Source organism: Callorhinchus milii, unplaced genomic scaffold (genome assembly GCF_018977255.1).
Source record: "Callorhinchus milii isolate IMCB2004 unplaced genomic scaffold, IMCB_Cmil_1.0 Scaffold2, whole genome shotgun sequence".
In the NCBI taxonomy this organism is placed as follows: Eukaryota; Metazoa; Chordata; class Chondrichthyes; order Chimaeriformes; family Callorhinchidae; genus Callorhinchus; species Callorhinchus milii.
The window spans coordinates 122,125,010-122,148,905 of NW_024704743.1; the positions used below are offsets into that span (position 1 = coordinate 122,125,010).

General features: G+C 44.9%; 1 non-coding gene across 1 annotated transcript; it reads left to right on the top strand.

Moving 5' to 3' along the window:
* The first annotated feature begins 771 nt into the window (after nucleotides 1–771).
* Nucleotides 772–843, top strand: trnad-guc. The gene has a single exon. It is a non-coding gene; the product is annotated as a tRNA-Asp (tRNA).
* The last annotated feature ends 23,053 nt before the right edge of the window (nucleotides 844–23,896 follow it).

A 23,896-nucleotide genomic window follows, 5' to 3' on the forward strand; every position in this document is an offset into this window, starting at 1 on the left:
TCTTTGAAAGAGCTCAGTCTCACTCCTCCGCTCTTTCCCCATAGCCTTGCACATTTTTCCTTTTCAAGTACCTATCCAATTCCCTTTGGACACTCTTAAAGCACGGTGATGGGTTTCCACAGGTGTCAGACACCAGACTGACCAAAAAAAATTCTTCCTTTGACATTGGGTTTTTAGGACTTGTTACTCACAGAAAGTGTAGTGTATATTTACCCAACCATTGCCATTATAACTAAACAGACCAGCGCAAGCAATCCTTAGCAGCTGCACGAAAATCTAAACAACAACAACAAGACCTTTTCGGGAAGCAGTGGTTGAAAGCACAGCCACCGACGGTGGAGCGAAGGGGCCTAGGGATGTGCAGGAGGCTGGAGCCAACTGAACGAGGATAGAGGAAGCGGGTTGGAGACGTTGCGAGGTGCCAGGGCATGAAGTGATTTGGACGCAATATAATATAGCCCAGCAAATCCAGTATCGCGCCTGTTGGACTAAAAATCATAGAGTCATAGAATTGCGCCTGTGCCAGCTCTTTGAAAGAGCTATCCAACTTGTCCCACTCCCCCTCTCTTACCCTATAATGGGGTTCTGCTGAGCTAACGTTCTGAAGAATGAGGGAACAGACTGGAGTTTGCACGTTCTCTGAAAGGAATGTAAATTTTTCTTTTTCAAGTACATATCCGATTCCCTTGTGAAAGCTACCATTGAATCTGCTTCCGCCGCCCTTTCAGGCAGTGCATTCCGGATCGTAACACCTCTCTGGGTAGTAAAGAGAGTCCTGTAGCTCAGTGGTTAGAGCACTCGCCTGTCAAGCGAGAAACCTGGGTTCAACTCCCAGCAGGGCGAAACCTTGGGCAAGTTTCCTTACTTCACACGCCTAATAATAATCCCTCAAGAAAATAAACCCCACAATAATAAATTGGTCACTTCAATCCACGACTGTTTGTGGGACACTGCTGTGTGCAATTTGGCTGCCGCATCTTGCCCACAAGTATACAGTCAATTCACTTTGCAGTATATTCTGTGAAGCGCTTTGAGACGTCTAGAAGACGTAAAAAACGCTATATCAAATGCAAGGATTATGATTATTGTTATAAAAACATTTCTCCCCATTTCCCCTCTGGTTCTTTTGCCAATTACCTTAACTCTGTGTCATTAGCGACCTACCTGCCAGAGGAAACAGTTTCTCCTAATTTTTCTCTATAAAATCCCTCATAATTTTGAACTCCTCTATTAAATCTCCCCTTAACCTTCACTGATCTAATGAGAACAGTCCCAGCTTCTCTAGTCTCTTCACATAACTAAAGTCCCTCATCCCTGGTACCATTCTGCTGATTCTCCTTTGCACCCTCTCCAAGGCCTTGACATCCTTCTTAAAGTGTGATGCCCAGAATTGGACTCAATACTCCAGCTGAACTGCTGTGCGCAATCAACTGCCACGTTTCACTGACAAAATACACAGACAATTCATTTTACAGTATATTCTGTGAAGTGCTTTGAGTCGTCTCGAAGACGTGAGAAGGCGCTATATCAAATGCAAGGATTATTATCATTATTTTTATTTATTAGACTTTACTCTACCCCACACCAACAGCACAGAGGCCAATTTAATTCTTGTCTGTGGTTTACGCTAACTGGTGATTCTCTCTGTTTCATATTAGCAGCTGCGGAGGCTTCATTTGCACATGTTCCTGCAGCTACACCAATCATGCATCGATTATGTAAGACATTTAAATATGTTGTCGGAGTCACGTAGCATAGTGGTTAGCACATTCGCCTCACAAGCGAGAGGATCTGGGTTTGATTCCCGGGCAGGGCCAAACCTTAGGCAAGTTTCCTTACTCTATACGCCTCTGTTTACCAAGCAGTAAGTAGGAACCCAGTTGTTAATTGATTGGCGGATTGTTTAACGGGAGTGATAATCCCTTATTAAAAAATAATAATAATAATAATTTGGTCACTCAATCCCTCCTACCTCCACCCTTTCCTGCCCTCCACCCCTCCTGATCCCAACCCCAGCTTTGGTGCACATTCTTGACTGCCCGGAGTTTTGGGATGTCGTGAAAGGCACTACACAAATATAATTCGAGCTTTATTAAAAAGCAGCTGTACTATTCCTACTAATAATACTAATAATTGATAATAGCATCAAATCTTCACAGATGTCCTGTAGATCAGTGGTTAGAGCACTCGCCTCGCAAGCAAGTTATCTGGGTTTGATTCCCGGGCAGTGTGAAATGTTGGGCAAGTTTCCTTACTCCACACGCCTCTGTTTAACTAGCAGTAAGTAGGAACCTGGTTGTTAGTCGATTGGTAGATCGCTTTTCGGGGATAATAATTCCTTGAAAAAAACAATAAATTGGTCACTTCAATGTACGACAGTTTGTGAGACACTGCTGTGAGCAAATGTTTGCCGCATTTCGCTCACAAAATGTGCAGTCAATTCACTTTATTCTGTGAAGCGTTTTGAGACATCTTGAAGACGTGATAAGGTGCTGTATCAAATGCAAGTATTATTACTATGATCCTGGCTTCACTCTGCCTCACCATACCTCAGGAATCAACGACTCCCACGGAATGTTTCACATGATTTGGGTTTCTGGCATTGTTATTATCTGCTCGACTGGCTCGGGCCTCCTGCTTGACCTTCGTGATCTCTGTTCCACCATCGACGGCCAGACTTTTAGCCCCTACGCTCTGGAACTCTCTCCTTCAACCTCCCCAGCTTGCCCCCTCTTTCCCCATTTTTCAGATCGAGCCTGAAGACCTTCCTCTTTGACCGTGCCTACAGTCACCTTCCGTCTTCCTCTTGCTCTGCTTCAGCGTCATGCTCTGCCACTGTCAAGCACTTGGGACGCTACCCTGTGTGAGGGGAACTATATAAATGCAGAGCTGTGTTATTATTGTATTCTACTAAATGTGTTAACAAATGGGAACATTTTCTCTTTAAAAGAAGCTCATTGTGAGCTTGTGTCACCTTATTCATTCTGCATTATTGTTCTTGTGTTTTGACATCAGCATTGAAGCCTTGCATTTGATACAGCGCCTTATCAGATAATTTAGACGTTCTCTCAAACGCTTCACAGAATATACTGTAAAGTGAACTGACTATATTTGTGGGTGAAACACAGCAGCAGTGTCCCACAACTATTTGTGGGTTGAGTGACTAACTTTTTTGTTTAGGGATTATTACCCCCAGAAAGCAACCCACCAATTGACTAACAATTGGGTTCCTACTCACTGCTGGGTAAACAGGCGTGTGGAGTAAGGAAACTTACCTAAGGTTTCATCCTACCAGGGAATTGAACCTGGGTCCTCTCACTTGCGAGGCGAGGGCTCTAACCACTACGCTACAGGATTCCATGCAGTTGTGCTTGGATGGTAGCGTTGACTATTCAATTCTTGTACAATACATGGATTAAACATATCAGCGACTCTCACTGTTTCTTATTAGCTGATACGGATGCTTCGTGTACTCTCGTTCCTGCAGCTAGACAAACGATACAATGCAAAATTACATTTATATAGCGCCTTTCACCTCGGGAGGACTTCCATATACGTCATTTAAATACATTGTGGTCTGTGTGATATATTCCTCACTGTAAACATGGCACAGAGTATCAAGAATATGAAATGAAGAATGAGAAGTTTGCGGCTTAAACTAACCCGTGTCTCTCTGTCTCGTGTTAGCGGCTACCAGTGTACCATGTGCGGCAGCTCCTCCAAGCAGACCAGTGGTGCATCACACACGTAAGAGATTAAAATATATTACGGTCTGTGTTGCTTCCAGGCAGCGCTATCGATGGCAATCTGTGTGGTTTTAGCTGGTTAGACTCTAGCAGTTACCCCAATGCACACTCTGGGCTCCCCTCAAGCCTTGGCTCTTGCCAACCTGTGCCTAATACTTTCCGGAATTAGGTATACAGGATGTGACCCTCCAGGGAGAGAGAGCGCATTCCATTCCAACCATCTATCTCTGGGATTTCCGTGTGTAGGTGGGAGGCAAAGAATTCTCAGTGTGATTTGGATACTCTTAAGCACTGTGATGGGTTTCCACATGTTTCAGACACCCGGCTGACCCCAAAAAACACTGCTGAGAGAAATCACTGCGAACACATGTCTGGTTATGATTCTAAGTCAAACTAACCCTCTTCCCCCTCCCCGCCCCGCTCTTCCCTCCTCACCTCCCTTTCTCCCCCTCCCTGTCTCTGCTAGGGGAATCGTATCCTGTGGATAGATAGAAATAACATAGCTTAGCACTGATTGACCCTGGACAGGGAATCTAAGCTCTGAAAATATTGTGTCAGACACCCGGATGACAAAAACAAAAGCAGTTTTCAGAGAATATGGATTTCCAATCTATCTCCATCCTGGGCTAAGTTCCACATTGTCAGAAGCAAGTTGTCTTCTGCGTGCTTGTGAGAGCCCCCTAATAATATAATAGTAATAATAATCCTTGCATTTAATATAGTGCTTTTCACGTCGGGTGGACGTCCCAAAGCGCTTCACAGAACACACTGTAAAGTGAATTGACTGTATATTTGTGGGCGAACGCGGCAGCCAATTGCGCACAGCAATGTCCCACAAACAGTCGTGGATTGAAAATGACCAATTTATTATTGTTTTTGGTTTTGGAGGGATTATTATTAGGCTCTGTGTGGAGTAAGGAAACTTGCCCAAGGTGTCGCCCTCTGCCTGGAATTGAACTCAGGTCTCTCACTTGCAAAGCGAGTGCTCTAACCACTGAGCTACAGGACTCCACAATAGTCCTGTAGTCAGTTGAAGTCCCCATCCTGTCTTTTGTGGGCTGCAGGAGATCTGAGCACCAATGAGGCTTCATACCCTGGATGCTTTGCCCCGTTTGGGGTCCATCACACCAGTCCTTGCCAGGCTGCACTGACTCCCAATTACCGAATGGATCGACTTCAAGATCTTCGTACTCGTTTTCAAATCCCTTCATGCCCTCGCACCTCCTTACTTATCCCATTTGCTTACCCCCCGCACACCACCACCCGCTGCCTCCGCTCGGCTCACTCTAACCTCCTGTTCGTCCCTCGCCCCCTCCGCTCAACCATCAGTGGACTTGCTGTCAGCCATTACACCCCGAAACTCTTGAACTCCCTGCGTCAATCCTTTGCCTCCTCCCTCCCCACTTTCAAATCTCGCCTAAAGACCTTCCCTTTTGATCATGCTTACGGTCACCTCCCCCCTTTCTCTCTTCTTGGCTTGGGGGTCAAACTCCGCCACTGTCAAGCACTCTGGGACGTTACCCCATATGTAGGGCGCTATACAAATGTAAGTTGTTGTTCTTATGGTGGACAAATGGTCCAAGGCACAGACAACCAGCAAGACCTGCTTACTCTGTACGAGTTGTGGTGTCTATTATCTTGCTCTTATTGCTCAGACTGATGTACAAATGTTGCTCTGATATATGAAGAGCTGAATAGTAGGAGAAGTGCTGGGCTGGGCTCGAAATCATTCAGCCTGACGTGGGTACCTGGGTTAGAAATTTAGAGCATGTTAAGAATACAAGAGAAGAATGAATGAGAAAAGTCCACTTCGTTCTTCAATATTGTACGTATTGTACAGGAGTCCTGTAGCTCAGTGGTTAGAGCACTCGCTTTGCAAGTGAGAAACCTGAGTTCAATTCCAGGCAGAGGGCGAAATCTTGGGCAAGTTTCCTTACTCCACACAGAGCCTAATAATAATCCCTCCAAACCCAAAAACAATAATAAATTGGTCATTTTCAATCTACGACTGTTTGTGGGACATTGCTGTGCGCAATTGGCTGCCGCGTTCGCCCACGAATATACAGTCAATTCACTTTACAGTATATTCTGTGAAGCGCTTTGGGACGTCCTCCCGACGTGAAAAGCGCTATATCAAATGCAAGGATTATTATTATTATTATTATTATTATTATTATTATTATTACTTGATGCAGACATTGAACATTTAAGTCTTGTAAGACTATTCTCCTTGGGGTTAAGGTAATTGGTAACTTTTATAACACAGATCCCAATAAGTGGGGTCTCCTTGGAGCTGGCTTCAAAGTGACATGCTTTGCAACGGAAGCCTTCTGTTGCGGTCTCAGTAGTCCAGATCCACTGCTGATGACAACACAACCAGGCAGGCCAGTCACTAGGGTCAGGGAGTCATCCCACTCAGCTCAAGCCAAAGCCCTAATGGGTTGGGTGTTCCTACCTGAACAAGCAAAGGGAAAGTTTGCCAGACAGTAAGTCTTGTATGTGACTTAAACTAACCTGTGGCAATCTGTTTCATAATATTAGCAGTTACAGAAGCTATTTCTCCTCCAAGACCAAGACTGAGAGCAAGGCCACGTCAATCACGTAAGCCATACATATGGGTTTGGATTTAAGAATAGGCAGGTTATAGAGTTAAAGAGTTTAAAGTCAGCCACTACACCTGAATCTCTTGAACTCCTTACCTCAATCCTTGCCACCTCTTTGCCCATCTTCAAATTACACCTGAAGGCAATCCTCTTCGACCGTGCCTTCGGTCACCTTCCCTCCCTTTCTGATTCGGAGTCAAACCACACCACTGTTATACACTGCAAGATTCTAGTCAAGGTAACAACAACCACAAAAAGGTGCTGGACAGTCAATGTTTTCGGACCGTTACTGGGGGTCAGGATTGGGGAGGGTGGAGGGCAGGGTGGGAAGTAGGGTGATTGAAAGCATGGTTGAAGAGGAGGGTCTTGAGATGGGTCTTGCAGGAGCGAAGGGAGGGGTTGAGGTGGAGGAACTGTAGGATCGAGTTCCAGAAGGTCGGAGCAAAGTGTCCGAAGGCCCGCCTGCCAATGGTGAGGCAGGCGAGGTGGGGGACATGAAGCAGGCCGGAGCCCGCTGAGCGGAGGGAGCGGGCAGGATGTAGGGGGTTAGGAGGTCGTACAGGTAGGGGTGAGTGAGACCATGGAGGGCTTTGAAGGTGAGGACCAGGATCTCGAACTGTATCCTTAAGGGCGCTACTGTATAAATGCTTGTTGATGCTGAGGGAGTTATAATCTATTCTCACACTGGAGCTGAATTCAAAATCCTCTCTCTCATCTACAAATGCATTCATGCCCTGTCAACCTCGCTGGCTTTCTGACTTGCTTTCTCTCCACTCCACTACCCGCTGCCTCCGCTTGGCTGGCTCTGGCCTCCTGCTTATTCCTCGTCCTCTCCTCTCCACCATCAGGGGCTGCACTTTCAGCCACTGCTAAAGTACGGATAAAGAAAAAGGCCATTCTCATCTTCATCAACAACAACCCTCATTTATATAGCGTTCCTCACACAGGGTACCGTCTGAGAATGCTTGAGACTCTACCCTGCACGTCTAGTCTATTCCTTTCATAGAACATGCACAACTCCAGTCTGTTCCCTCATTCTTCAGAAAGTTAGCTCAGCAGAACCATTAAGATAACCGAACACACACTCAAGAACATTTATCTATTTGAATGTTTGACACCTACCTACCTCTCTACTTACCATATTCAAATTTCCATTTTTGTAGACAACATGGCACTACACTCCACCACCCCTCCCTCATGCCCCAGTAACCCTCCCCAGAACATTTGGAATATTGACATCACGTTGTATAATGCCTTACCCTCTGGAACTTGATCCCAGAGACCCTCCGCCTCAACCCCACCCATGCCTGCTTCAAGGCCCATCTCAAGACTTTCATTTTTAACCATGTCTTTGGTCATGTTCCTCCTCCACCACCTCTTGCCCTCCACCCCATTCTGATCCCAACCCGCAGCTCGGGTGCAAATGCCCCATCTCTCGACGTGAAAGGTGCAATTTATTGTTGTTATAATTGGGAAAGGTCCATATGACTCTGTTTTCTAGATTGTTTGGAACGCTACTGAATGCAATGAGTGGGTGAGCACAGTGACCAACACCAAATATGATTTCTTTTACTGCTCATGTCTTGGAAAAATTGCTCATATCACATGTTATTGTACTTGAGTAATATTTGTCTAATTTATGTTTGTACTGACTTCTGCCACTCTCGGTTTACCATCAGAAACCCAACGGGCAATCCGTATGGTTAAGCAGCATACCCAATATCCACAGAGCAAACCATTGTATCCAAGTAAGTCACTGACGTGCAATGTAGCGGTGTTCAGGGTGGATGGAGGGACATTTATCCCCTTGTTTGATTGAGTACCTCAGGTCACACACACAAAGGAAGCCATCAGGGGCTCAGGCTGTGTCAATCAAGATTAAATATTGCTTCTGTGGCCTGCAGATGTTTCTCAAATCTGGCCCTCGGCAGCTAAAATGTTAAATGGTCTAATGTGTCTGTGTTTTGCAAACAACATTCGGCAATTTTAGCGTTCATTTCATTGTGATGTGTTGAGTAATGGTTATTAATGGTTATTCCGTTTCCTGACAGGGGTGCAAACCCTCAAAAATTCAGAATTTCAGTGTGAGCAAAATTTACGAAGAGCCGGTGGACCTAAATCTGGTTCATTTCCACTGAGATCAGGAGCTCCATCATGTAAGTACTAAAGGGAGGAAGGACTTGATGCGAAGATTTGTGTTAAGGTTGAGTTTATACTATATATATTCTGGGGGGAAAGAATCCTCCCACTCAGCTCCTGTTAACCCTGAAAACCAAAGCCCTAATGGGTAGTAGGGTGGTCCTAGCTGGACAAGCAGCAGGAACACTTGCCAGAACGTGATATCAATGGCAAGCTTTTAGCTGGTTAGACTCCAGCAGTTACCCCAACACACACTCTGGGGTCCCCAAACCTTGGCTCTTGCCAATGTGCTCCTGATACTTTCCGGAATTAGATAAGCAGGATGTGTCCCTCCAGAGCGAGAGAGAGCGGTTTGGATACCCTTAAGCACTCTGATGGGTTTCTGAATATGTCAGATACCTGGGTGTCCACCCCAAAAAGACAAAGAATAACCATTACATGTAAAGGTGTAGTTACTTGGTCTCTTTGTTTACTGCTGTACATTCTTTGATGAATGAATGTTAACTGTATGTTTATGTTCTGTTGTAACAGCTTCAGCCAACCAGTATGATCGATCAGCACAGTAAAAGTCCGGTGGTTGAAATAACTCATAACAGCCTAAAATATTAAAACCTTAGTTCAAGTAAGTATAAAAATGAAGACAATATTCTGAATTTGCAAGAGTTGCAGCATGAGGAAACGGAAATGTCTAGGACCAAATGTAACCTTGGAAAGTAAAGGAATTTAATCCATGGAACGGCTTGTTGATAATGGAAGAAAATAGAATGGTTTGGGGAAAGAGCAGAATAGTTCAGTAGTTTAAGCAAAGTAGTTCACTCCTAAGCAGAGTCTCCTTGGAGTTAAACTCGCTCCAAAGTGGCATATTTGGAAACGGAATATTGGAATTCAACCAGGTCCTCCGTGGCAGTCTAAGTAATCCAGTTCCTGAGCCAGGCAGGTCTGCAATATTCCAGGGTTTATCCTCAGAACCTGGATGGGCAGACCAGTCACTGGGAGCAGGGAATTATCTCACTCAGCTCCTGTTAACCCTGCAAGCTTGAGCCCTAATGATTAGGGTGGTCTTCACTGGAGAAACAGCAGGAAAGCTTTCCATACAGTGATATCAATGGCAAACAATGTGGTTTTAGCTGGTTAGACTCTAGCAGTTACCCCAATGCACACTCTGGGCTTCCCTCAAGCCTTGGCTCTCGCCAACCTGCGCCTAATACTTTCCAGAATTAGGTAAACAGGATGTGCCCCTCCAGGGAGAGAGAGAGCATTCCATTCCAACAATCTATCTCTGGGATTTCCGTGTGTAGGTGGGAGGCAGGGAATTCTCAGTTTGATTTGGATACTCTTAAGCACGGAGATGGGTTTCCGTATGCGTCCAACACCCAACTGACCAAAAAAAAAGTTCAGTCCATTGGACAAGTTTTAAGAGTCAAATCTGCTGAATGATTCTAATTGTATTTACTGCCTCTTTAAAGATTTTTTTTAATATAAAATTGTTGATATATTTTTTGATAATTGTTTCCCTTTCAGTGTAGAGAGAAGGTCCGGGCATTTTACTATGTTGGGGCTATGGTACTGTAGGCAGTGACTGCCCTCTAGTTCATTGATCCTTGTTACCAATCCTTTTTATGTGAGTGTGGACATTGCAGCAAAGTCCAATCCTTTTTTTACAGTTTTGATCGGCAGGAGCAGGAAAACTGGTCAATTTTGATAATAATGATAATAATAACAACAATCCTTGCATTTGATATAGCTCCTTACCACGCCTTTGAAATGTCTCAAAGCTCTTCACAGAATATACTGTGAACTAAATTCACTGTATAATTTGTGGGTGAAATGAGGCAGCCAATTGCGAACAGCAATGTCCCACAAACAGTCGTGGATTGAGTGACCAAATTATTTTTTGAAAGGATTATTACCGCTGGAAAGCGATCCACCAATCAATTAACAACTGGGTTCCTGTTTACTGCTAGGCAAACAAAGACGTGTGGATTAAGAAAACTTGCCTAAGGTTTCGCCCTGCCTGGGAATCGAACCTGGGTCCTCTCGCTTGCGAGGCGAGTGCTCTAACTTGGTACACTACAGGACTCCATTTGAAATCGAAAAATATACATTCATAGTCTCTATCGTCTCATGGAGCATAGAATGTCATCTATTAATCGAATAGAGTCATTTGTCTTAACATGCTAGATTTGTACTGAGGGCTTCTGTTTACTTGTTACTGGCAGGAATCCATCATATCAACATTAATCAAGAGGATGAGAAGACCATGGTTAAGACTGGCACTGCTCTAGTTAGTTTCCACCAGGAGCAAATTGAAGTCCAGGGTGGGTTTCTTTTCAAGGATAGAGGTCACACTCAATCACAATAATAATATAGAATTTGCATTTGATACAACACCTTATCATGCCGTTGAGACATATCAAAGCACTTCACAGAATATATTGAAGTAAATTGACTGCTCATTCTGTGGGTGAAATGCGGCAGCCAATTGCACACAGCTGTGTTCTGCAAACAGTCGTGGATTGAGTGACCAAATTATCATTATTATTATTATCCCAGTTCCTTTGGGAAGGGGGCAAAGGATCCTCCTTCGATCCATTTGTGAAATGCAGGACTTAGTTCAGCCACTGTGCCCTGAAACTCTGGAAGACTCTCCCTCTATCCCTCCATCTTGCCCCAGCCTTCCCTATCTTCAGGTCATTCCTGAAGACCTTACTCTTCAAACATGTTTACAGTCACCTCCCCACTCCCTCTGGATTGGTGTCATGCTCCGCCGCTGTCAAGCGCTCTGGAACGCTACCCTGTGTGAGTGCTATATAAATACAAGTTGTTGTTGCTTAACTAAACGTACCAGTGCCTGGGAGTTGATACTCAATATCTAATGCTCCGGGCAGTTTCCTGACTTCTGTTATTTAGAGATGAGCCAGTTGAATAGTAGAAGTATTACTTTTAATATGAAATAAGCTTCTCAAAACATTTAGTAAAATAGGAAATTTGACCTAAAATGAATGTTGGCGGCAGCTGACTTGTGCCTATCAGCAAATCTACAAAATTTTGCCCACAAAATATATAGTCAATTCACTTTACAGTATATTCTGTGAAGCGCTTTGAGACATCTCAGCGACCTGATGAAGTGCTGTAGCAAATGCAAGAATTATTATTATTATAATACAAAATTACATTTGTATAGCACCTTTCACGTCGGAGGGAAACATCCAAAGGCACTGTTAATCTAAACCGCCTTTTTCAAAAAATCCAGTCAATGAAGTAAAATTAACTTGATGACTAGTGAAACGGGTTTTATTGCATCGTTGATGAGCTGACGTGTCACAAAGGTTTGTATTTGACACCTTGGGGAGGATTGTCTACCCGGGCCTTTTAATCAGGTGGCTATAAGTAGTTAGTTGGGACAAGGTAACTACAAGGAGGAGGAGGAGGAGGAGAAAATGGAAACCCAGGAATCACTCAATGACAGCATGTCCGGCATTGAATCTCTCGACCCCAAAACTGGTTGGTATCCTCAGGAGCCTGCTTTTAGTAGTTTCTGGAATCATGTAACTCAACGGTTAGAACACTTGCCTTGCAAGTGAGAGACCTGGGTTCTATTTCCGGAGAGGGCGAAATGTTGGGCAGGTTTCCTGACTCCACCTGCCTCTGTTTACCTAGCAGTAAGTAGGAACCTGGTTGTTAGTCGATGGTGGATCACTTTTCCAGGGAGTAATAATCCCTTCGCAAATAAAATAATTCGATCATTTAGTCACAACTGTTTGTGAGACCTGCTGTGCGCAATTAGCCGCCGCGTTTCACCCTCAAAATACAGAATCAATTCACCTTACAATATATTCTGTGAAGTGCTTTGAGACGTCTCGAAGACGTGATAAGGAGCTATATCAAATGCAAGGACTATGAGCATTATCATTGAAGGGCTTGTTGAAGTGTTTCCGAAACTTCTTTTTGATTGCTTCTCCAACTGCTGTACAATTCCAGCCCGACCAACAATTAGTCCCCTTTAGTCCAGTATCGCCTATGCATCAGAATTTTATGACAATAATAATGCTAACCCTTACATTTGATATAGCGCTTTATCACGTCATTGATTTGTCTCAAAGCGCTTTGCAGAATATACTGTAAGTGAATTAATTGACTGTGTACTTTGTGGACGAAACATGGCAGCTAATTACCCCCCAGCAAAGCATTCCACCAACTGGGTTCCTGCTTACTGCTGGGTAAACAGAGGCATGTGGAGTAAGGAAACTTGCCCAACGTTTTGCCCTGCCCAGGAATCAAACCCAGGTCCTCTTGCTTGTGAAGCAAACATGCTAACCACTATGCTACTGGTCCTCACAGGAGTCAGGACATCTGTTCAGAGGACCTTAGAGTCCCCAATTGCAGCTTGCTTCCTTTATTAAGGAATCCCATTGGAAATCCGTGTTATTAAGACTCCCAGTGAAATAGGCTTTATCCAAGCATGTGTGTGATTTGCCCTTAGAATGACTTCGTCTTTCCACCAGTTGTCACAGTCCTAGGGTCTGGAGAGGTGTCCTGGATGAATAATCCAGGAGTATGGTGTCTGATCAAATAGCCATTGGTATTGTGTCAGTCAAAATGGGCCTTAGCTTTGTCCCGGTACTATCATAGAAGCCAAAACCAGACAGCAAGAACCATTCATAGAATAATGGCATGTTTATGACCACAATCTCTTCCTTTGCTCTTCCAAAAAATGTACCCCTTTTCCTTTGTTTACACTGAATTATTCTCTCTTCCTATTTTCTTGGCTCTTGCCAAACTATGCCTAATCCATCTGGAATTAGGTTAATAGGATGTATCCCTCCAGGGAGAGAGAGCGCATTCCATTCCAACGATCTATCTCTGGGATTTCCGTGTGTGGGTGAGAGGGATGGAATTCTCAGTTTGCTTTGAATGCTCTTAAGCACAGTGATGAGTTTTCGCTTGTGTCAGACACCCAGCTGACCAAAAAAAAATTACTTCCTATTTGCCACTGATGTGTAAATTATCCCATCAGTTATCTGTCGTTTTCTGCAGGTGAAGGACAGCAAAGTTAAGAAAAAGAATAGAGGGGAGATTGGGAGAAGGTAGAAGGGGGAAGGATGGTTTGTAGGGACGATCAATGATTAGGGTTGAAAAGGTTAGACTTGAACGCTCAAAGTCCTAGAACTAAAGTCAGGGATGAGGAAACACAAAGATATGATGTCATCGCTTTGACAGATATTTGGTTTCAACAACAGCAAATTACATTTGTAAAGTGCCTTTCCATTGGGAGGATGTCCAGGTGATACTGAACATATGTGGTTACAGAGCTTTCGGAGTAGACTGAAAATTTAAATAATAATAATATTCCTTGTATTTGCTATAGCGCCTTATCACGTTATTGAGACGTCTCAAAGCACTTCACAGAATATATTGTAAGTGAATTGACTCTATATATTTGTGAGTGAAACGTGACAGCCAATTGCGCACCGGAATATCCCACAAACAATCGTGGATTGAGTGAACAGATTATTTGAAAGGATTAATTTACCCAGAAAGCGATCCACTGATTGATAAACAACCAGGGTTCCTACTTACCGCTCGGTAAACAGAGGCGGGTGGAGTAAGGACACTTGCCTGAGGTTTTGCCATGCCCGGGAATCAAACCTGGATCGCCTCACTTATGAGGAAAAGCCTTAAGGAGCTAGCTGGTGTTATTTTTCTTCAATACTTATTGCTATATCTTCATCACTATCTTTAATTCTTACGATTTGTATTATTTTGGATGTGCGGGGTATAAATGAATGACTTCTTTTCTTTTGTTTGGATGCAGATGATAATCTTGATCAGAAACTACAAGCTATCTTTAATGAAGCTGGAATTCAAAATGATGTTTCCCAAATTAATCTACCCCCAGGTAAAGTCAAGAATTAGCAATATGGTTTGTTTCCTTATACTTTCTGGTTGAAGAGATGCACAAGGATGACCTTCCTCTCAACAAAGAGGTCCCAAGCCTCTGCTTAGTGCCCCTCTCCCTGCCCGGATCCACTGGCTCCCCATCCCTCAGAGGATCGAGTTCAAAATCTTGGAGGACATTCCAAGGCGCTGGACCTTCAGGAATTTGGACCTGAGCTGGGGGCTGGGATCAGGAGTGGTGGAGGGCAGGGATGATAGGGGTGGGAGGGTGACAGAAAGCATGGTCGAAGAGGAGGGTCTTGAGGAATGCCTTGAAGGAAACCAGGGAGGGAGCAAGGTGAAGGGACTGTGGGATGGAGTTCCAAAAGTTGGCAGCAGAGAGTCTGAAGGCCTGACTGCCGATGATGGGGTGAGGGGGAGCAGGTGGGGATGTGGAGCAGCCCGGAGCTTGCTGAGCAAAGGGAGCAGATAGATCTCTATGGAGTTAATAGGTCACAGAAGTCGAGAGGAGCAAGGGCGTGGAGGGCCTTGAAGGCAAGGACAAGGAAATTGAACTCTTTCCTCTGGGGGATGGGGAGCCAGAAATTATTATTAATATATATTTATTCTTCACAGTTACCACACTTCAGAAGCGAGTGTATTTTCATAGATTACAAGCGGCAAAGGAATGGATGCCTGCAGCAAAAAAACAGGCACTTGAAAGCAAGTTTGACTTGTATCGTCATGAGATTGTACTGTTAATACAAGAGGAACAGCGCAAATCTCACTTGCCTGGCATGACAGAAGGAGGTAATTTTTACAATTAAAATAGCATTTTAGAAGTAGAGTATTGTTCACAGTGTTGTGCAGTTGGCATTTACAATGAATATTGCAATCTTAAAATGCCCTTTGATGCACATCCCAGTACTTGATTGATAACTCGTACAAATGTACCAATCAGCAAAATATCAAATAGTCGCAATCAAATCCTTGTACTTTGTGTTGTCGATCTTTTCCAGAAATGAAAGGAATGGATATTCCTCTCAATCACAAGTTGGCATCAGTCCTCCAGCTCCTGGCGGATAAGAAACTGGAAACAGCAGAGAAGTTCATGCCTCCTTTAGGACTCAAGTTTCTTAATGAACAGTGTGTCATTCTGCGGGAACAGATTATCCGTGAAAATCAGCTGGCATCTGCAGAGGCATCACCCCTGAGTCCTGGGATGAGTGATGACGGTCTGTACTTGTAGTCTGTTTCTCTATATTAGCTTTCAGATAAAATTTGATCATAGTATTTACGAATAACCTCCCTCCAGTAATAATAATAATAATCTGTAATAATAATATTATCATTTGGCCTAGCGCCTTATCACATGGTTGAGACGTCTCAAAGCGCTTCACAATATATACAGTAAAGTGAATCGACTGTGTATTTTGCGGGCGAAATGTGGCAGCCAATTGCACACAGCAGCGTCTCACAAACATTCGTGGATTGATTGACCAAATTCTCATTGTTTTTTTTTGTTGAATGGATTATTACTCCAGAAAGCAACCCGCCAATTGACTCACAACTGGGGGTTCCTATTTACTGCTAGGTAAACAGAGGCGTGTGGAGTAACAACAACAACAAAACAACAACATTACATTTGTAGAGTGCCTTTCGCGTCGGGAGGATGTCCCAAAACGCTGAGTAAGGAAACCTACCTAAGGTTTCGCCCTGCCCGGGAATTGAACCCGGGTCCTCTTGCTTGTGAGCTGGAAATATTGCTGACTGATACAATCCGAATCATTTCAGCACAGAAACCACACGAGTCTTTACCCATTCTTTACTCCCTCCCTCGCCCTTCTATTCCCCTCCCTCATGTGAAGGTCCTCGCTTCCTCTTGAATGCATCTACACTGATTCATGCAATCTCACTGCCTTTTGTGTGAAGCAATTCCTTCTAAATTCTCTTTTGGATCCCCCCGGTTGCTATCTTATATTTGTGTTTGTTTCTTTCGGGCTTTGAGTGGAGCAGAAGGTTATAACAATAAATATTAATAATAATACTCCTTGCATTTAAGTGGCTTTCACAAAAATTATTTACAGTGGACCCCAGTTATAATGTGATATTTGTGATCCTTAAAATCCCACCTGAAAACAAGGCCAGGACAGTTGTTTTCCCTGTGATTGTAATAAATGGTGAGTTCAGTTCCACACTGACTGTTGGGGCTTCAATTGCCCCTAATATCTCAGGCCACTTCTTCATTTCCCCCACCTCCCTCATCCCAGTCCTTGTCAACCTGTTTGAATTAAAACCTTACCGACCTGTCTGTTCCCTCTCCTTCAAGGCCCATCTCAAGACCTTCCTCTTTGACTGTGCCTTTGGTCAACATCCCACACCCATCCCCCTGCCCTCCAACCCTCCTGATCCCACCCCCCCAGCTCAGCTGCAAACCCTTGACTGTCCAGTATCTTGGGATGTCCTCCTGATGTGAAAGGCTCTAAACAAATGTATTTTGTTGTTGTTCTTGTTGAAGGAAATAGTTGAATTCCTAGTTTAGAATACATTCTGAGCTATTGATAGAGATTAATATTCCCATTTAGGAAACATCACACTTTTTCTGTCTGTCCTTTACAGAAAGGAAACTCGAGGAACAAATAATGTCCAATAAGTTGCAAGTGGCTGAGTATTGGATGCCGGACGACAGAAAGGAGGCACTAGATGTAAGATTTAACATATTTCGCTATAACCTTATGATTGACGATGAGCGCAAGGCAGCACGAGACATTCAATCTGGAATGCCTGCTGATGGTGAGTATCTGATCATGATTTTCCCAGTTAGAACATAAGAACATTAGAATTTGCTAAGCGAAAGACCAAGCTCCATCCAGTTCAGAAATCTAACTAATTTGTTCTTGAACTGCTCCATACGTTTGCTCCCTCCACTCAGTGGGCTCCGGCCTGCTTCATGTCCCTCGCCTCACTTGCCACACTATTGGCGCGCGGGCCTTCAGCCACTCTGCCCCCACTCTGCCTTCCCCCACCTTCGCAATATCGCCCGACTCTGCCATTGTCTCACACTGCCGGCCGCCAAAACCCTCGTACATGTTTTCATTAATCGAGGCTTGATTATGCGGCCTCCCCAACTCCGCCCTCCACAAGCTGCAGATCATCCAGAACTCTTCAACTCGTGTCCTCTCCTGCACCAGGCTCCGCGACCCTATCACCATCCTCGCACGACTCCACTGGCTTCCCATCACACAGAGGATACAGTTCAAGTTCCTGGTCCTCACCTTCAAAGCCCTCCATGGTCTCGCTCCCCCTACCTCTGTGACCTCCTAAACCCCTATCATCCTGCTCGCTCCCTCCGCTCAGCGTCTCCATCCTCGCTTGCCCCACTATTGGCAGGCGGGCCTTCTGCTACTCTGCTCCACCCTCTAGAACTCCATCCCTCAGTCCCTCCGCCTCACCCCCTCCAAGACCCATCTCAATACCCTCCTCTTCGACTGTGCTGTCGATCACCATGCTTCCCACCCTGCCCTCCACACTCCCCGATCCCGACCCCCAGCTCGGGTCCGTAACTTTGTCAGTCCAGTACCTTGGGACTTCCTCCCGACGTGAAAGACGCTTTACAAATGTTTTTGTATTCCAAAAAAGATATTCACAGTGGTAGATTAATTTCAGAAGCTAAAGAGATGGACTAAATTAGAAAGTAGTGGTGACCCTCGGTCTTTTATTTATCTCCTGAAAAGAAGAAACTGGGGTGGGAATTGAGAGAGACTGTGGAAAACTGGGACATGTAATGTGTCTTCAAAAATAACAAGAAAGTAGGAAATGCAGGAGAATTATTTTGTTCAATTGTGATAGGATCTTCTCTATAAAGATTATTCTTCACTTTACGGTATATTCTGTGAAGCGCTTTGAGACGTCTCGAAGATGTGATAAGACGCTGTATAAAATGCAGGGATTATTATTATCATTATTATTCTACATGTTCACTTGGAGAAAACAGCCATACAGGTTTCTGATTGTACTCGCCTCGCAAGCAAGAGACCTGGGTTCGATTCCCGGCAGAGCGAAACCAAGTTTCCTTACTCCATCCGCCTAATAATAATCCCTCAAGACAAAGAAAGAAAAAAACAATAATAATTCAGTCACTCAATCCACGACTGTTTGTGGGCCACTGCTGTGCACAATTGGTTACTATGTTTTGCCCACAAAATATACAGTGAATTCATTTTACAGTGTTTTCGGGGAGTCCTGAGTTCAGCATCCAAGGCTGCACTCTCCACCTCTCAAAGCCATCAGGAACCTCGGGGTTCTGTTTGACCCTGAGCTGTCCTTTCTCCCTCACATCCGCACCACAACTGGCACCGCCTTCCATCACCTCCGGAACATCGCCAGACTATGGCACTACCTCACCCCTCACGCGGCTGAAACCCTGGTTCACGCCTTTGTCACCTCAAGGCTGGACTATGGGAACTCTCTCCTCGCCGGCCTTCCCGGCCCTCCCTCCACACTGCAGGTCATTCAGAACTCTGCAGCTCGTGTACTGTCCCGCACCAGACACCGTGACCACATCACTCCCACCCTCGCTCGCCTCCACTGGCTCCCCATCCCCCAGAGGATTGATTTCAAGATCCTCATCCTCACCTACAAGGCCATTCACGGCCTCGCTCCCTCCTACCTCTCCAACCTACTATCCCCCTACCTACCTGCCCGTACCCTCCGTTCCTCCGGCTCCGGTCTGCTCCACGTCCCCCGCCCCAATCGCCCTACCATTGGTGGTCGGGCCTTCAGCCTCTCAGCCCCGAGGCTCTGGAACTCTATCCCCCAGTGCCTTCGTCGCTTCCTCCCTTTCCTCCTTCAAGGCCGGTCTCAAAACCTTTCTCTTTGACCGTGCCTTCAGCTCCCCTCTCGACTCTCTTCCCCCTTCTCGCTCCCTCCCATCCCTCCCCTCACCCTGACCATTTCCCCCTCCTTGCTCCCTCCCTTCCCTCCCCTCAACCTGACCATTTCCCCCTCCTCGCTCCCTCCCTCCCTCCCCTCACCCTGACCATTTCCCCCCTCCTCGCTCCCTCCCTTCCCTCCCCTCACCATTTCCCCCCTGCTCGGGTCATGACCCAACTGTGCAGCGCCTTGGGACGTCCTCCTGACGTGAAAGGCGCTTTATAAATGGAATCTTGTTGTTGTTGTTGTTGTTGTTGTCCTGTAGCTCAGTGGTTGGAGCCTGCGTCTCGCAAGCGAGAGACCTGGGTTTGATTCCCGACAGGGTGAAACCTTGGGCAAGTTTCCTTACTCCACACGCCTGATAATAATCCCTCAAGAAAAAAAAAAATTTGTTCACTCAATCCATAATTGTTTGTGAGACACTGCTCTGCGCAATTGGCTGCCACGTTTCACCCATGAATATGCAATCAATTCACTTTACGGTATATTCTGTGAAGCGCTTTATCAAATGCAAGGATTATTATCATATTCTGTGAAATGCTTTGAGATGTCTCGAAGATGTGAAAAGCGCTATATCAGATGGAAGGATTATTATTATATTATTATATTCTAACTGCTATTTGTGTTGTCTTATATTTCTTTTGATACAGAAAGGAGGGTTCAGGCAATGATCAGACACCAACAGTCTGATCTACGTATACAACGAGCGATAATGAACAAACTGCGTGTAGCAGAATCCTGGATCCCGGAGGAGGAACATGTCAAAATTGAGAATCAATATACCTTGATGCGTGCTTCAAAACGACGGGAGAAAAAAAATCTCCCTCAACCTGGAGAGTTCAGTTAGTACCTAATGACTCTTTTCTAATGTAATTGTTTGCTATGATTTGATCATCAAAATCAAATTGGTGGTTGGGCCTTCATCCTCCCTACCCCCACCCTTTGGGACTCCATCTCAAAGTCCTTTTACCTCACCCACTCCCTTGCCTCCTTCAAGGCCCGTCTTGAAATGCTCCTCTTCGACCGTATCTTCGGTCATTCTCTTACCCCTTGCTCTGAAATGTTAACCTTCATGAAGGGTACTATATATAAGTGGATTTAGAGTTTGGGATCAAACAACAACTTCTATATAGTGCTCTTCATGATGGACAGCATCTCGGAGTGCTTAACAGTGGTGGAGCCTGAAGTTGAGCCATGGGGAGGGAGGAGGCAAGGTGGAGGGAATGGGGAGAGAGTTCCAACTTTTGTAGCTTTGTGCCACTGGAGCCACTGATGGTGGAGCAGACGTGACGAGGGATGAACATGAGGCCAGAGCCAGCCGAGCGGAGGCAGCGGTTAGTGGAGTAAGGAGAAATGGTTGGAGAGGTAGGGAGGTGCCAGGGCATGAAGGGATTTTGTAGATGAATGAGAAGATCTTGAAATCAATCCGTTCTGTGATAGGGAGCCAGTGGAACCTAGCGAGGGTTGGTATGATGGGGTATGGAGTTTAATGTGGATGAGAATACAGGCGGCGGAGTTTTGAAACAGTTGTAGTTGGTGGGTAGGTGAGCTGGAGGACTGACGAGGAGAGCATTGGTGACGAAGGAGTGGACAAGGTAAAGAGTAAAGCTCATATATATTTGGGACTGGAGAAATCAGAATGTTACATCAGCAACAATTCACATTGTGGTTGGCGGAGGTTGGCTCAATATGCTTCACACAGCTGGTTGGCTACTTATTTTGTAGGCTAATTGGTGAAACAAAACAATATTAATTAGTACACTGGTAATTTTATACAGCGCCTATCACATCGAGAGGATGTCCCAAGATGCTGGACAGTCAAGAATGTACACCCGAGCTGGGGGTTAGGATTGGGAGGTGGCGGGCAAGGAGACTGGGGTAGGTGGGTGACTGAAGGCACGGTCGAAGAGGAGGGTCTTGAGACAAGCCTTGAGGCATGGGGAGTTCCAAAGTTTGGGGGCAGATATGCTAAACAACAACAAAAGCAACAAAATGACATTTATCGAACGCTTTTCACGTCAGGAGGACATCCCAAAGCGCTGAAGAAAAAGGCTGCAAGAAGATACTCAGGGTATTCTTAATGAAACAATTCTTGTTTCTACACGTGGATAGCAGTAATCTACAGATCCTTTTGATGTCATGCTTTAAGCTGAATAGTGCACTGATCTTATTCTCTGTTTAATAACAGCAACTCGCATGGCAACTGAGGCTGATGCAAATCGTCGAAAGAGAAAACATTCTCAACCAAGTGAGTCTTAGAATATAGGCCCTTTTCAAAAGCAATAGAGTCTTTACTTCCTTTACCTCTATCCTCCTTTGGGGGTGGGGAGGGAGGTAATCGCATTCTCCTTGGAGCTGAACTGGCTCCAAGATGACATGTTTGGCAATAGAGTGTTGGAATCGGGGCAGCCCTCTGTAGTGATAGCGGTCTCGGTAGATTGGTTCCTGCGTTAGGTGTGTCCGCAGTACTCCAGGACACTGCTGATGTCAACACAGGCAGTCTGGCAGAACCTGGACGGGCAGACCAGTCACTGGGGGCAGGGAATCCTCCCACTCAGCTTGTTAACCCTGCAAGCCAAAGCCTTAACAGTTAGGGTGGTCCTAGTTGGACAAGCAATGGGAAAGCTTGCCAGACAGTGATATCAATGGCTTCAGTTGGTTAGACTCCAGCATTTTCCCCAAAGCACGCTCTGGGGAACCCAAGCCTTGGCTCTTGTCAACCTGCACTTAATACTTTCTGGAATTAGGTAAACAGGATGTGTCCCTCCAGGGAGAGAGAGCGCTTTCCATTCCAACAATCTATCTCTGGGATTTCCATGTGTAGGTGGGAGGCAGGGAATTCTCAGTGTGGTTTGGATACTCTTAAGCACGGAGATAATATTCCACATGTGTTCTCCTTAGAGCAGAGAAGGTTAAGGGGAGATTTAACAGAGGTGTTCAAAATTAATAGGGATTTTGATAAGAATAAATAAGGAGAAACTGTTTCCTCTGGTGGGTGGATCGGTAACCAGAGGGCACAGATTTAAGATAATTGGCAAAAGAACCAGAGGGGAGATGAGGAGACATTTTATTTACCAACCAGGAAGTTGTTACGGTCTGGAAAGCACTGCCTGAAAGGGTGGTGGAAGCAGATTCAATAGTACTTTCAAAAGGGAATTAGATATCTACTTGAAAAGGAAAAATATGTGGGGTTATGGGGTAAGAGCGAGGGAGTGGGACTAGTTGGATAGCTCTTTCAAAGAGCTAGCACAGACATGATGGGCTGAATGGCCTCCTTCTTTGCCATAAGATTCTACGATTCTGCCTCATGTTAATAACATGCTCTGATCAAACTTCAAATAATATATTTTCTCTCCATCAGTGGGGAAGGCAGTGATTGAAAAAGTGTGGAAGGGGTCGATTTCCAAACAGCACAAGTGGCCACGGGAAATGATCAATTTGCTGCCCACGGAATGCGCAGCAGCATCTAAATTCGGTGAGTTACAATTTCGATTAAATTTAGGACAGCATAAGAGGGTTTAATGGAATTCTTAATGGCTATGGAGTTTATAAAAATAATCCTTGCGTTTGCTGTAGCGCCTCAACACATCTTCGAGTGGTCTCAAAGCGTTTCACAGAATAATATACTGTAAAGTGATTTGACTGTATACCTTGTGGGCGAAATGCAGCAGCCAATTGCGCACAGCAGTGTCCCAAAAATAGTCATGGATTGAGTGACCAATTCTTTTTAAAAAGAGGACCCGGGTTCGATTCCCGGGTGGGCAAAACTTAGGTGACTTTCCTTACTCCACACACCTTTATTTACCCAGCAGTAAGTAGGAACCTGGTTGTTAGACGATGGGCAGATCGCTTCCTGAGGGTAATAATCCCTTCAAAATAAATAAAATAATAACTTGGTCACTCAATCCACGACTGTTTGTGGGTCACTGCTGTGCGCAATTGGTTGCCACATTTCGTCCACAAAATATACCGTCAATTCACTTCACACTATATTCTGCAAAGAGCTTTGAGACGACTCAACAATGTGATCAAATGCAAGTATTATTGTTATTATAAATCACCCTTTACAACTCGAAGCCAAGGTCCTCTTGATCTACTCTTACAATACAACCTAAAGTATTGATCTGGTTTAACTTGTTTCAATCCCATTGAAAGTATTCCTTTGCACTGAAATCTATTATTCTCACACAGCCATGGAGCGGAAGAAGGAGCAGGAACAACGTAAGTTGAACAAGGAAACGCTTAGATTTGAAAGATAATCAGACTTTTTTAAAAAATTATTGTTTGATCATAACCTATCATTTGCATTTAGCTCGAACTTTGTTCTTATGCACAAATATTCACTCAAGCATTTCTGTTGTCCACAGTCAAACAGATTGCACATGAACAAGGTAAATTCCTGGCCACCCTTTCAGCCACTACGTCACAAAACTCCGGAACACTCTTCCTCAATCCCTCCACCTTGCCTCCTCCTTCCCCATCTTCAGGTCGTACCTGAAAAATGTCCTCTTCGACCATGCCTATGGGCACCTCTCCCTCCCCACTCCACCGGTTATGCTCTCCAAGAGCCTGCCCCGCATGAAGGGTGCTACATAAATA